Raw genomic sequence first — 14,050 nt, forward strand, 5'->3', positions numbered from 1 at the left:
ATATACCGTCCTGTTTACTCCCGCCAATGTGGCTCTTACCACTGCCACCTGTTCCTTTGTTAGCCTCAACAACCCTTCTGAGTTTTTCTCCATAGCGTCTATTCTTTCCTTATAGTATGCTGCATCTGCTTCGTCCAACGTCCCGAACAGTATTTTACTTATCTGCCCGACAAAGTTGAATACTCCTCTCTTCCTTCTGGTCTCGTGTTTCGTTAGCTGCTGTACTAAAAGTTGCAATCCTGTGATTTTTTCCACATGATGGGTTACTTGTTGGTCTAGTACCCTGCATTCTATTAATCCTACATTTAATTGTGTTAGTGTTTCTCGGCACCTTTGTACCGCTGCCCTACCATACCTCTCTGCATTCTGAAACCTTTCTGTTATTATATCTAGATTTACGTATGTGACTATTCTCCATGTGGTACTGTATATTTCTACCTGTCCTCTATTATCGTAATATAGTCCTGATGAACTCGGAAATGGCGTCACTTGGTACTCATTTGTTGCATGCTCTGATGCAGTGATGTAGTATGCTGTTATCACTATGACGAATTTCACGACCTGCCACTTGAGTGCCATACCTGAAATTTAAAAGAATTGTTTCAGCCTGTTGGCATGTACTTTTGTTTCCTTATTTCTTTTAACTTTTATTACTACGTTAGGACCTTCCACTTTTACTACTTCAAATGGACCTCTCCATTGTGAATCTAATTTCCGAGATCTACCCCGTCTCACCGACTCATCGTGCAGTAATACTTTATCTCCTACCTTGAAGTTTTTTGGATTTTGTTTCATGTCATACTGTTCCTTACTGATTTTCTTACTTCTTATAATCGAGTCTCTGGCCACTCTGTGGGCTTCCTGCATTCTCGCTCTTAGTTTATTTACATACATTTCATAATTGTAACTTACCTGCTGTGTTTCTTGCTGCAGTACTCCTGGTATGTTAACCTTTCTTCCGTATAGTAATTCAAATGGTGTGTATCCTGTGCTGCTGTGTGGTGTAGTGTTGAACACAAAAATTGCATACGGTACCCATTTGTCCCAAGAACTTTGATCTCCTGTTACAAAGTGTCTGAGATACTCTACAATAGTTCTATGACTTCTTTCTAGTGCACCATTTGATTCAGGGTGGTACGCTGTAGTATTTATACGCTTTACCTTCAACAATTTACATACACTTTTAAATACATCACTCAGAAAGTTAGACCCTTGATCTGTTAATAATACTGATGGAATTCCATACCTTAATACTACGTTTTCCACAAATGCCTCAGCTACTGTTTCGGCATCTTGTTTGTCAATTGGGATTGCTAAGGTAAATTTACTCAGATCGTCTTGGAATGTTAACATGTACCTTTTTCCTGTATTAGATACATCTAGTGGACCCACTATATCCATCGCACACTTTCCGAATACTGTTTCTGCTGTGTCTGTAATTTCTAAGGGCATCCTAGTTTTCATTTGCGTGTTTTTATTCTTTTGACACGATGGGCATTTCCTAATGTAATTTTCAATGTCACGCTTCATTCCGCGCCACTGCTTGTATGCTTTAATTCTTTCGAGTGTCCTGTGCATTCCTTGGTGACCTCCCAAGGGATTGTCATGCATTTCCTTTAGTATATTTTCTTTTTCTTCGGGACTAATTTCCTCACCACTATCCGTTTCCTGTTCTATTTCACTCGTCACTTGTGCTTGCCGCACGTTTACGGAACTTTCTTCCCCATTTGCTTTTGCTGCCGAGATCTCTGTCTCCACCTTCTGCTTCGCATCTATCTCTTCCTTCCCTTCATGCCTTATTCTATTCAGCGCATCTGCATTACTATTTAACTTTCCTGGCTTGTATATTACTTCATAATCATACTCCTCGAGTTTCAGTCTCCACTTCAGGAGTCTCGAACTCGGATCTTTGACACTAAATATCCACGTTAGTAGCTTATGGTCTGTCACTACAGTGAACTTTCTGCCATATACATATGGTCTGAACTGTTTTACTGCGTAAACTATAGCCAACAACTCTTTTTCCGTTGTGCTATAATTTAGTTCGGCTTTGTTCAATGCTCTGGATGCATATGCGATGGGCAAGTTTTCGCCAATCTTCTTACCTTGCGATAACACTGCACCCAAGGCTGCGTTACTCGCATTCGTTGTAATGATGAACGGTTTCGTAAAGTCAGGGTACTGAAGTAACGGAGGGTTTATTAATTTCTCTTTTAGTTCTTCGAACGCATTGTTCTGACGTTCGCTCCATCGGTACTCCACTCCCTTTTTTAAGAGCTCATGGAGAGGTTTCGCAATCTTGCTGAAGTTAGCAATGAAACGGCGGTAGTAACCTATCAATCCGAGAAACCCTTTTAGTTCCTTAGTTGTCTTTGGCTGTGGGAAGAACTTCACCTTCTCCACCTTCGCCATATCTGGTGATATTCCTTTGTCAGTGATGCAATGACCTAGGAAGATTACTTCCTTCCTCAGGAATTCACACTTGTCTGGTTGCAGCTTCAAATTGTGCTCTCGCAACCTGTCAAATATTTCCCGGAGCTTTTCGTTATGCTCCTGCAGGTTTTTCCCATAGCATACTATGTCGTCTAGATATACAAAGCATTTCACTCCTTGTAAACCTGCCAAGATTGTATTCATCAGTCTCTGAAAACATCCTGGGGCTCCCTTCAGTCCCATCGGCATTCGTTTGTATTCGTAATGCTGATAGTTTGAGCTAAATGCCGTTTTCTCTCTGTCCTTCTCGTCCGTCAATATTTGATGGTACCCGCTTGCGAGGTCAAGCGTCGAGAAGTACTTAGCTTGCCCTAACTGATCCAGTATCTCGGAGATATTCGGTAGTGGAAATGCATCGCCTACAGTGATATCATTTAATCGTCTGTAGTCCACTACGATTCTCCATTTCTGTTTGCCACTAGCGTCTAGCTTCTTTGGAACTAACAGTAACGGTGCGTTCCAAGCGCTCTTACTCTCGACAATTATGTCATCTCTTAGCATCTGCTGTATTTGCTCCCTTAGCACTTCCTTTTGCGCTTCCGGGATCCTGTACGGTCTAGCGTTTACTACCTTTCCCGCGTGTTACGGTGCAATCGGTATTCTGTGCTTCACTGCGGAAGTATAGGACAGATTGTCCCCTGGTAGATGAAATACATCTCCGTATTCCGCGCAAACCTCTGCTAGAGCGCTTTTCTCTTCAGCGTTCAAATGATCCATTCTTAATTGCCTTCGCAACACACTAGTACGACTTTCTGTCTTTCCTATGACATTAGTACAACATTTTACTTCGCGTATTTTCCCTACTTTTTCTAATTCTTCCGTCATTAACCTGACGTTTCCTAACTGCACTCTGTCTTCTGACAAGTTTAATGCACTTACTATGCATTTCCCATTTCGCACTTTTACTAACGCTTCAGGTACATGTACCCCTTGTGCAATCTCCTGCCTAGGAATAATCATTTCCTTTTCGATTCCCCTTTTTACATTTCCTTCCACCTTTAATAACATTATTTTTTCCTCTCGGGGCCCTATTTCCCCGCCTACTTCTGAATCTTGTTCGTTCTCATGTCCCTTTGGCTCTTCTTCTACTACTAAGGGTATATCTCTCCCTTTTAGTCTCACTATTTTACCTGCATAGTCTAACTTAACTCTATGCTCTGTCAAGAAATTTCTGCCTATCAGTCCGTCGTACGGAATATCTAATCCTCTCCCGTACACGTGAAATTTTTGCCCTGCTTGCTCAGAACCGTCCACACTTAAGTGTACCTGTACCGTACCTATTGTGCTGACGGCCTCACTGGTTACACCTTTTAGCCGAAGCCTTTCCGCTTCATTAATTGCAAGTGTACTATTTATCGGAATACTCGTTCTCTTGAGCAGACACAACTGTGCTCCAGTGTCTATTAGCAACTTCAAATATCTTTTTAATTCTATGCAGTATAAAACCAAAACGTCATTTTCTGTTGCACAGTCGATTACCCTAACTGAGGGTTTACCTATCGCAACAAGGCCCGACTGTGCGGCCTTGCCGCCTCTTAGTTTCCCTGCACCACTTTACCGGTTTTGCTCGATACTGGCACCCTGCCTTTTCTCCAAGCGTGCCAGGGCCCTGCGTGACAATCTTTCGCGTAATGTCCCGGCCGCTTACACTTGAAACAAGCAACGTCTTTTACCCTCGTAAACGGAACTCCACAGTTCCCTGGTAGATTACATTGTGGGCACCTCCACTCTCGTAACCCTCCATCAGCTTCCCTATGATTTCCTCTAAAGTCTCTCGTTTCTATCGGCTGAATTTTTCTTAATCTTACCCGGCCTTCCGCGTCTGTATGTCCTGGCTTGTCGCACCCGTAACAAAAATTCGTAAACTCTTTGCCCGTCATTATCCGTACTCTTCCCTCTGGCCTATTCTTTCTACACTTGCTTGTCATGTGCCCTCTCAATCCACAATTGAAACATTTCAAATCTCTAATATCTCTGGTATTCTTCACCGTTTCCTTTCCCCGGTTGAAAGTTACTCTTGGGGCTAGTCCCCGCTCTTTCATTGACAGTATTGCACTTTCTTCTTGCAATGCTAGTTCCACGGCCGCTGCTAGCGTGATTTCATCGCCTCTACTTCTTACTATCGTCTGTATTCTATCATTGCTTAACCCTTGTATAAAGCATGCTCTTCCTAGTGAATCAACCAGTTCTATTGCGCCCTTTAAGTTCTCCCTAGCCGTAACTCTGCTTACTGCTTCCCTGAAATCCCTTTGCATTTCATCTATTCGGCTTGCCCATGTCGCAATTGGCTCTCCTTGTCCCTGTCTCGATTGAAATATCTTGCACGCGTAGTAGTCAATGGTACGCTTACTCGCATAATTTTCCTCTAGAACATGTTTTACTTCCTGCCATGTCCCCGTGCGTTCCCTTACTTGCAGCCTCGATCTGGCCTCTCCGGTTATTTTGGCTTTAACAAACTTCAGTAACGTTTCGTGTTCCTCCGGTTTCACAAGTTCAAATGCAGCGTCTACATTTTCAATAAACTCCCTAAGATCTCTCTTATTTCCTTCGAACACTTTTGGAACTATACACAAGGCTTCTTTCACTGATATCTTACCGCTACTGGAGGATGACGGAACTTCGTTAGTTTGGGCCATCTTACCAACTTAACTATGTTAGCACTTTACAATACAAGATACAAAATTCTTAATATAATTTTATATGTACCGCTTCTCTTGTGGTGCGCCGTCTGTTCCGCTGATCCGCGTTGTCCCGCGTTGTGCCGCGCTGCTCCGCGCTGTCTCTTTGCTCTCTATGCCCGCGATGTTCCGCGCTGCCGCGATGCGTCGGCCGCCGCTCTGCTGGGCTGTGCCGACCCCGTCGCTCGCCTCGGCTGCCGCTGCTACGGCTGCTGCCGCTGCTCGGCCCGGACCCCCGGTCTCGAACGCTGGCTGCTTAGGCACCTCTGTGCCTCGTCACTCCGCGTCGTGCTGCCGCTATCCTGCGTTGCCCTGCACCCGCGAGGACTACTTCTCTGGACTCTGTCGTAGTGGGGCTACTAATGCTGAAAGTTGCGAGTCGCCACATTTCCTGCTGATTGCCACAGTCGCTGTAGCAAAATCTACTGGCTCCTATCTCCGTTTTGCCAATATGTCTTTGTGGTACCCCACATCTGACACCAAAACTTTTATTTATGTCGCGTCCCAAGCGTGGGTTTTGCGAGGGATTGAGCGACACGGTTCGTAAACGGGAATTAGCCGGTTGACCTAATTGAGAGGGAGACTTTTGATCTGGCTAAGATGTTAAATTCCCTGGTGTGAAGGTACAAGGCTAGGATGTTGGTAGAAGTAAACTCGTATGGACGTTATAAAAGTTCTAATTTATTCATAAAGAATACAGATCACCCTAACTGCGTAGTGATTGTACCTACAGAATAGCCAAGCCCATTACAGAGACGGTGACTGACTTCCACCGTTCTGGCTGCCTGATAGAACTTTCCAGCACTTTGCTGCCCACACTAGCACCCTACGTCAGAGTCCCGCGGTCGCTGCCTAAACGCTCATCGGCGACTATCTCCAACTGTCTGCCTGCAGCCCGCCCTCAGCCCAAGTCGGCTGCTACTCACGCTGACTACCGTCGCTGCCTAAACCCGAGAGAGAGAGATCCCCGGAGCGGCGTGCCTCCGAGTTTTGTTAGCTCTTCCCCTTCGACCCCGCCAGCGCTTGGCATGACGTAGCGTCGAGTGCAACTTTTCCTTATTAGGGATTGTTTTAGTATTAACTTCAGTACTTTTCTTCAGAAGCTGGGTGGAGGGGTAGAGGGGCCTCTCCCTATATGGTCACGCACTGCGTCCTGAGCCCTTCATTGGCTCCTCATGACGTAGTGCGGTCCCCACCTAGGGCCCTCTTTCTTTCTCTCTCCGCTCCCTCTAGCCAAGAGTGTTGATACTGTAAGTTATTGCTTATTAAGGGACCTGCCCAGAGCGCCCTTTTTATCTTAATAGCTGAGTCTGCTTCCTTGCTTATCACGCGCAGCTGCCTGGCCGCTTGGACCGCCGCCTCGGCTATCTGGCTGCGTCGTTATCTTTTGTGACCCCTCTGACACGCCTGGCGTCCCCTGTTAACTCTATCTCCCCGTATGATTTCTGGTGTATCGTCTGAGAACAACTGCATTTAGACTTGGCTTTTCTGCGGTTACAACAGCACTGTGGACGAGAAATACATTCGCCAGGTCGAGGAGCAGCTGCCCACCTTTCTGGGCAGATGAAGATGACATTCAGTAAATCGCAGAGAAGGAAGTAGCTGCGCACCTCCAGTCTCTGAACGTCAGGAAGGTAGGTAGCAGTGATTGGATCAACAACCACAGGCTGAAGAACCTTCCACTGGGCGCTGATCCGCCATCAACCGATATTTTCAGTCCGATTATTCGTTTGGGAGTTTATCCCACTGCATGGGAACATGCTGAAGGGGTGGCTATCCCCAAAACCGACAAGGACCCTGGTCAGGCAGCCATCTACAGTCTCATTTGCTTACTGCCATCCCTCTCTAATGCGTTTGAGAGGCTGTAAGCGAAGAGGTTGAAGCAGTACGTTACTCGAGAGAGTACCAAACAAACAATTTGTATTTCGAAGTGCCCACTCCACCTCCACTATCTGCTGCAACTGGTAGAGTTGGGGGGAGGGCATTGGGAACAGGGCATCTGACCCTATGTGGCATGACAGCCTCGAGTGCAGACTCTCTGAACTCAGCATACCGACATCGCGTGGGACCATCCACGTGAGGGCAGACGACGGGTCGTCCACAGAGTGGCCGATACTCTCAAGGGGTGCCGCAGGGGTCGGTGCTCGGTCCCTTGCTGTACTCTGTGTACACTGCCGACGCACCGCGGATGTCGAGTATCGAATTGGCGCTTTATGCTGGCGATACAGCACTGTTTATCCGCAACATAAACGTGCAGACAATGAGGCACCGCCTACAGCAGGGGTGCGATGCACTGGGAGCCTGGGCGACGATATTGCGACTTAAATTCTGAACCGCCAAGAGCTAAGCTGCCACCACATCTGGCGACTGTCAGCATAATGGGAGTCCCCATCCCGTGTCAAAGACTGCGAAATACCTCGTGGTGGTCCTCGGCCAAACGGTTTCATGATCCCAGCACATACTTATCGTCAGAAGCAGAGCAGTGGGGCGTCCCCGCGCCCTGTATCCTTTGCATACTCCCCAGTCGTCGCCGCCTCTCCACCACGGCACTACACTCTACCTAACACTGGCGAGAACAGTGCTAGAGTGCGCTGTCGTGGGTAGAGAAAGGCTGTTGACACACATCGCGGTGCTGCAGAGGGTGCAGAACGGCGCTCTGAAACTACCTGTGCGCCTTCCGAGTCTGTATTCAACTCATCTTTTGCACGAAGAAGCGAGAATCCCGTTGCTGCGGAACAGAATCCGGCAGAGTGCCCTCTGCAAGAAGTCGGCTCTATCCCCACAATCGGTTTGTACTGCTACTCGGCCACCAGCAACACTGCTGGCTAACAACTCGTTGGCCGGACCTGCTGCGAGGATAATTTTCTCCGCAGCAGACTGAGGACAACTCAGCTCTGCACCACTAGAGGCCAATCCCTTAACACTAAACTCTCTCAGTAGCTTGAGGAGAAACATCTCCACATCAACTGAGGCCAATCCAACAAGTCAAGTAATCAGAACATCACTTCGAGATGTTTCCGCCCCCGTAGCTGAGTGGTCAGCCGGCACGGTGGCTCAGCGTGTTCGGTCAGAGAGTTAGCAGCCCTCTGGAATAAAAAAAAAAAAAAAAAAAACTGAGCTAATCGATCAACAACGAACTTAAACGGATGTCTTACGCCGTCCGCCCCGAGCAGATGCAACGAACAAAAGCGGCACCGTAGCTCAGCGTGTTCGGTCAGAGGGCCGCGTGCTCTCTGTAATAAAAAAACTGAGTCAAAGAATCAACGATCAACTTGAACGGATGTCTTGTGACGTCCGCCCAGACCAAATACACCGCACAATATCGAACAAAGTAAGGAAAAAAAAGTGGTCATCCCGACAGGCTGACAATCCTAAGGGCCCGGGTTCGATTCCCTCTGCTTAGGGACTGGGTGTTGTGTTGTCCTAATTATTATTATTTCATCCCTATCGACGCGCAAGTCGCTGATGTGGCGTCAAACCAAACCAAAAGACTTGCACCCGTTGAATGCCGGCACGGTAGCTCAGCGTGTTCGGTCAGAGGGTTAGGTACCTCTGTAATAAAAAAAAACTGAGTTAATCGATCAACAACGAACTTAAACGGATGTCTTACGACGTCCGCCCCGAGCAGATGCAATGAACAAAATCGAACAAAATGAGTAAAAAAAAAAAAAAAAAAAGGTGAACGGTGTACGAGACGGTAGGCCCTAGTCACACGGCATTTACTTCTAGAGGTTTACCAGGAATGACATTCGAATGTTAAACCGGCACCTATGCTGAGCAAGGAACGCTCACCAGATAAGCGACTAGCAACTAATATTGGCCCTAAGGTGTGGACCCAGGCATCTCTGTGTTTGTGACGTCATAACTCCTGAACTGTGTATCGTACAGTGATATAATTTTGCAGGACATGGAGTGATATATGTGATTATTGTCTGAAAAATGTGTTGCGTAGTTAGGAGTAAAGAATAAATAAATTAAAACGTCATGCGTCATGCTGGAGTTTTACTGCACGAACAGCAACAGTGTAGCAAGCGACAAACTTTCTTCCTTCAGTGTCTTGTGAGGAGTGTCAGCGAGAAAAAAGTTTCGAAAAGGTTGGACATGATGTGTAAGGTTTGTTGAAAGTCGCTAATTGCTTTCATTCTCAAATACTGGATGAATATAGTCTGGGGAATTTTTCGTGCCGTGAGTTACGCTATCTCAAGACACGCACATGACTTCTAACTGTAAGACCTGTCTTATTGTGTTAAACCTTTAACGCAGCATCGAATCTCTTAATTAGTAGGTTATAGCAACAATTTAAAATATTAAATTCTTTCGATAGTTATTCGAAATACAGAAAATCAAATGTTTGTTGTCAATGGACCGCGTTGGATAGACAACCTGCAACTGGGAGCAGGTGATTTTAGCCTTTTGGTATAATACAGATGAGCTACTATGTTTATTATAAGAAAAATCATTACTGTCAGCATATCTCTCATAATGCCACATGTGGCTTCTTAGTTACTTTTAATCCAACATAGACACCACTTACTTTAATTTATAATGAACAGCGTGTAGAAGGTCGAAGATCAAACAAACTATGTTTTGTACCAGTAAAACTTTTTTTTTTATGAACCACTTCTCCAGTTTTCAGCAATCTCCTTCCTATTGGGAAGCTCAGATTTAATTTTCTCGAATTTTGTATTTATACCTTCCACGCAAGTATATTGCTATTTGTGACTCTTAATCTGTGCTTCGGAATCCAAATATTCTTGCTGACGTAATATGTCGCTTGCTCGCTTTTCTGTTTTATAGCGTCTACATTTCCCTTAATATCTAGGGCGTTCAATAACTAATGCAACACATTTTTTTCTGGGACAGTTTCAGTTGAAAAAATGCGGAATTTGCTGTCGGACATTGTGGAATATTCCCATTCAGTCCCTATAGTTTCATGAAGTTCCGATAGCTGGCGGCGCTGTACGTTGCCCATAAAACGGCGTCAGTAACAGAGGTGCGCTCCAAGTAGGGAGCTGTCACTCAGTGTCTTTTGGAGAAAACCCAGATCATCGCAGATACTCACAGGCGCTTGCAGAATGTCTACGAAGATCTGGCAGTGAATGAAAGCACAGTACGTCGTCGGGGTAGGCGTCTGTCGTTATCGCAACAAAATACGCGAAAACGTAGCCTATCTCCCATGTGCCGGCCAGCCGCACACAGGTGTGACTCATACAGTGTCGGAACATTTGTTAATCTTTCACTCGAGCTGATCGACGGATCACAATCAAACCACTCGCTACTCAACCGGACGTCTCTGTTGGTCTGCGCAACCGAGAGGAACTTACAAAACTTCACTGGACTGTTGTTCCCCGTCCTCCCTGCAGTCCGGATCTCGCATCTTCTGACTTCCATCTGTTCGGCGCACTGCGTGGGGAGCAGTACGCTGGTGATGGGTAGGTTATCGATGCAACACGACTTTGGATCCGACCTCGACCAGCAGCAGTGGTACCACACTGGCGCACAGAGCCTGGCAGTAAGACGGAGTAAGGCTGTCGCACTGAACGGAGGTTATGTTAAAAATAGTATTTTGTAGCCAAAAGAGTTGGGAATAATATGGTGTATTGGAATCCGGAATAGAATCAACCTGCATCAAAAAGAAAAGTGTTGCATTACTTTTTGAACACCCCTCGTGCTACGTCTACACAACCTGTACACTTTCACACTGTGTTTCCGTTCTGTATTGTTTTAGCGTTAGTCATTCTATAAACTGTAATTGAACACATTTGTATAGTTATGGTATCATTTGGTTATTGTCATCATACATAGTATAGAAGCCACGTGCTCCTAATCTAAAACCAAAATCAATAACTGTTCCAGTGTGCATGTAATGTTAGCCATTAGAGATCATCTTATAACTGTATTGAAGTGTGTGTCTCTTGCTCAGTGCTATTTATATTGCAATTGTATCCACTCTCAACCTTCCCATACTGTTGATGATGATATTTGGTTTGTGGGGCGCTCAACTGCACAGTCATCAGCGCCTGTACAAAGTCCCAATTTTGACACAGTCTAATTTTTACACACTACAATCTCGCCACTGTCACTGATGATGATAATGAGGATAACACAAGCACCCAGTCCCAGGGCAGCGAAAAATCCCCAACCCGGCCTGGAATCGAACCCGGGACCCCATGATCCAGAGGCAGCAACGCTAGCCACTAGACCACGACCTGCGGACTTCCGTACTGTTGTACCACACTAAGCCACTCGCTGTTATAGCAAATATCGTACATAACATGAGTAATGAGCATGTTTTTTCCCGTCACGAATTCCTCTCCTGTGCCAACCTCTTCATCTCAGAGTAGCACTTGCAACCTACAGCCCCAGTAATTCCAGTCTCTGATTTCCTCTACAGTTTTTACTCTCTACAGCTCCGTCTAGTACCACTGATGTGATTCCATAATGTCTTAACAGATAGATGTCTTACTATCCTGTCCCTTCTTTTTGTCAGTGTTTCTCATATATTCCTTTCCTCACCAAATCTCCAGAGTACCTCCTGAGTCCATACCTTACCCGTTCAGTTCAACTTCTCGTATCCGCGTTATGACCAAATATTCTGTACATCGGTAATATCTATAGCTCAAGGTTTACTTTCTTGCGCATAGTGCCTTTTGTGATTGCTATGAAGTAGCCAGTTGTGATGGCCTAATAAACCGAAAGCTGGTTCATATTTAGCAAGTATTAGTGGAATAAAATGCCATTGCTTCACTATTGTACAAACTCAACAAAATATACCTAACTGAAATCGAAGCACGCAAATATATTAAAATTAGTTTTGTTACAACATTCGCAAATGAGACAGCAGAGGAGAACCAAACTAGAAGCGAAGCGAAGTAGCAGTAGCAGACTAAACACAGCTTAAACAAATTTACAGTGTAAAATGATATTCGATTTCCTCAATATTCCACAGCTATCCAGTTGCCATTTCTTCAGGATAGTTCAGATAACATAACAAAATAAACACGTCTGCCAGCCACTCGTTAAGCAACATTTCAGAGTCTTTGTCAGTGCAAACAATGTAACTTGATAGTAGTCCATATGAACTGTACGTCAGTCTCAGCGCAACTAACATTCCATTTCATAATACAGAATTACCACTACTTAACCACTTATGGATAATTTGAAACCAATCTTCTACCAAAAAGGCGTTAAAGTTTGGTAATTTAAATGTGTATCTGATGAAACTGAAGTCGAGACAAATAAATCTGACCTCAGTTTGAGTATGCCCTAATCCCAATCTTTCCCACTATTTGTTGTTCAATGGCAAGCATGCAACAAAAGTAGAAAGAGGGACTACGATATTTACACTAGGTATAAAGAAATATCTTGAGAAAACAGACTGGAGAATACCACACACAGGTAATTCTGCAGTAAAAAACACACAAAATTCTGGCTAGACTAAGAAAGGTTCTAATCAAGAACCGCTTTCTACGCAAAAGACCATGAATCAAAATCGAATGGATTAGGACTTTCAGAGCCTTTAATCTTCTAAATTGATGCGGCCCTTCACGAATTCCTCAAAAATGGCTCAAATAGCTCTACTATGGGACTTAACAAAATGTTCAAATGTGTGTGAAATTTTATGGGATTCAACTGCTAAGGTCATCAGTCCCTCAGCTTACACACTACTTAACCTAAATTATCCTAAGGACAAACACTCACACCCATGCCCGAGGGAGGACTCAAACCTCCGCCGGGAATTAACATCTGAGATCATCAGTCCCCTAGAGCTTAGAACCACTTAAACCTAACTAACTTAAGGACATCACACACATCCATGCCCGAGGCAGGATTCGAACCTGCGACCGTAGCGGCCGCGCGCTTCCAGACTGAAGCGCCTAGAACCGCTCGGTCACAATGGCCGGCACGAATTCCTCTCCTGCGCCAACCTCTTGGTCTCAGAATAGCAATAACAACCTATATTCTCAATTATTTGCTGCATGTACTCCAATCTCTGTCTACCTTTGCAGTCCTTACCCTCTGCTGCTCCCTCTAGTAACAAGAAAATTATTCACTGACGTCTAAACACAGGTTCTATCGTTCCTTCTTCTTGTCAGTGTTTTCATATATTCCTATCTTCGCCGATTCTGTGGGGAAACTTCTCGTTTCTTTCCTCAACAGTCCATCTAATTTTAAACAACTCTACGCCTATGGTCTGAGGATGACACGGCGGCCGGTCGGTACCGTTGGGCATTCCAAGGTCTGTTCGAACGGAGAGAGAGGGGAAGAGAGAGAGAGAGAGAGAGAGAGAGAGAGAGAGAGAGTATAACACCACACCTCAAATGCTTCGATTCTCTTCCTTCCTGGTTGTTCCAAAGTCCTCGATTCGCTGCCATACAATGCTATCCAAACGTATATTCTCAGAAATTTCTTCTACCAATTAAGGCCGATGTTTGACACCAGCTGATTTCTTTCAGCCAGGAATTCCGCCTACGCCAATGCTAGTCTGCTTTTTACGTCGTCCTTGCTCCGTCCGTCATTCGTTATTTTGTTAACAATTTTGTAATGGTCCCTACAGTTGCGAACAGCGTGTCCCCACGTGTCTGTGGTGGTTTTCAATGAACACTTAGTTTACTGGAGAATGGAAATCCTACACGAATTTTCTAGCAGTAATGTGATTGGCGAGAACGTCGAAACATAACTTTTGATGAAGATTTAAAGAAAAACTGTCACCAGTGCTCTTCATTACCCTTTCTCAATTTTTAAATAAAAGGTATTATTTCAGACCGGTAGTCCTGCAACGGTAGGTACACTATGTGATCAAAAGTATCCGGACACGTGGCTGAATATGACTTACAAGTTCGTGGCGCCCTCCATCGGTAATGCTGGAATTCAGTATG

The sequence above is a fragment of the Schistocerca gregaria genome, chromosome 3 (genome assembly GCF_023897955.1).
Source record: "Schistocerca gregaria isolate iqSchGreg1 chromosome 3, iqSchGreg1.2, whole genome shotgun sequence".
NCBI classification, from domain to species: Eukaryota; Metazoa; Arthropoda; class Insecta; order Orthoptera; family Acrididae; genus Schistocerca; species Schistocerca gregaria.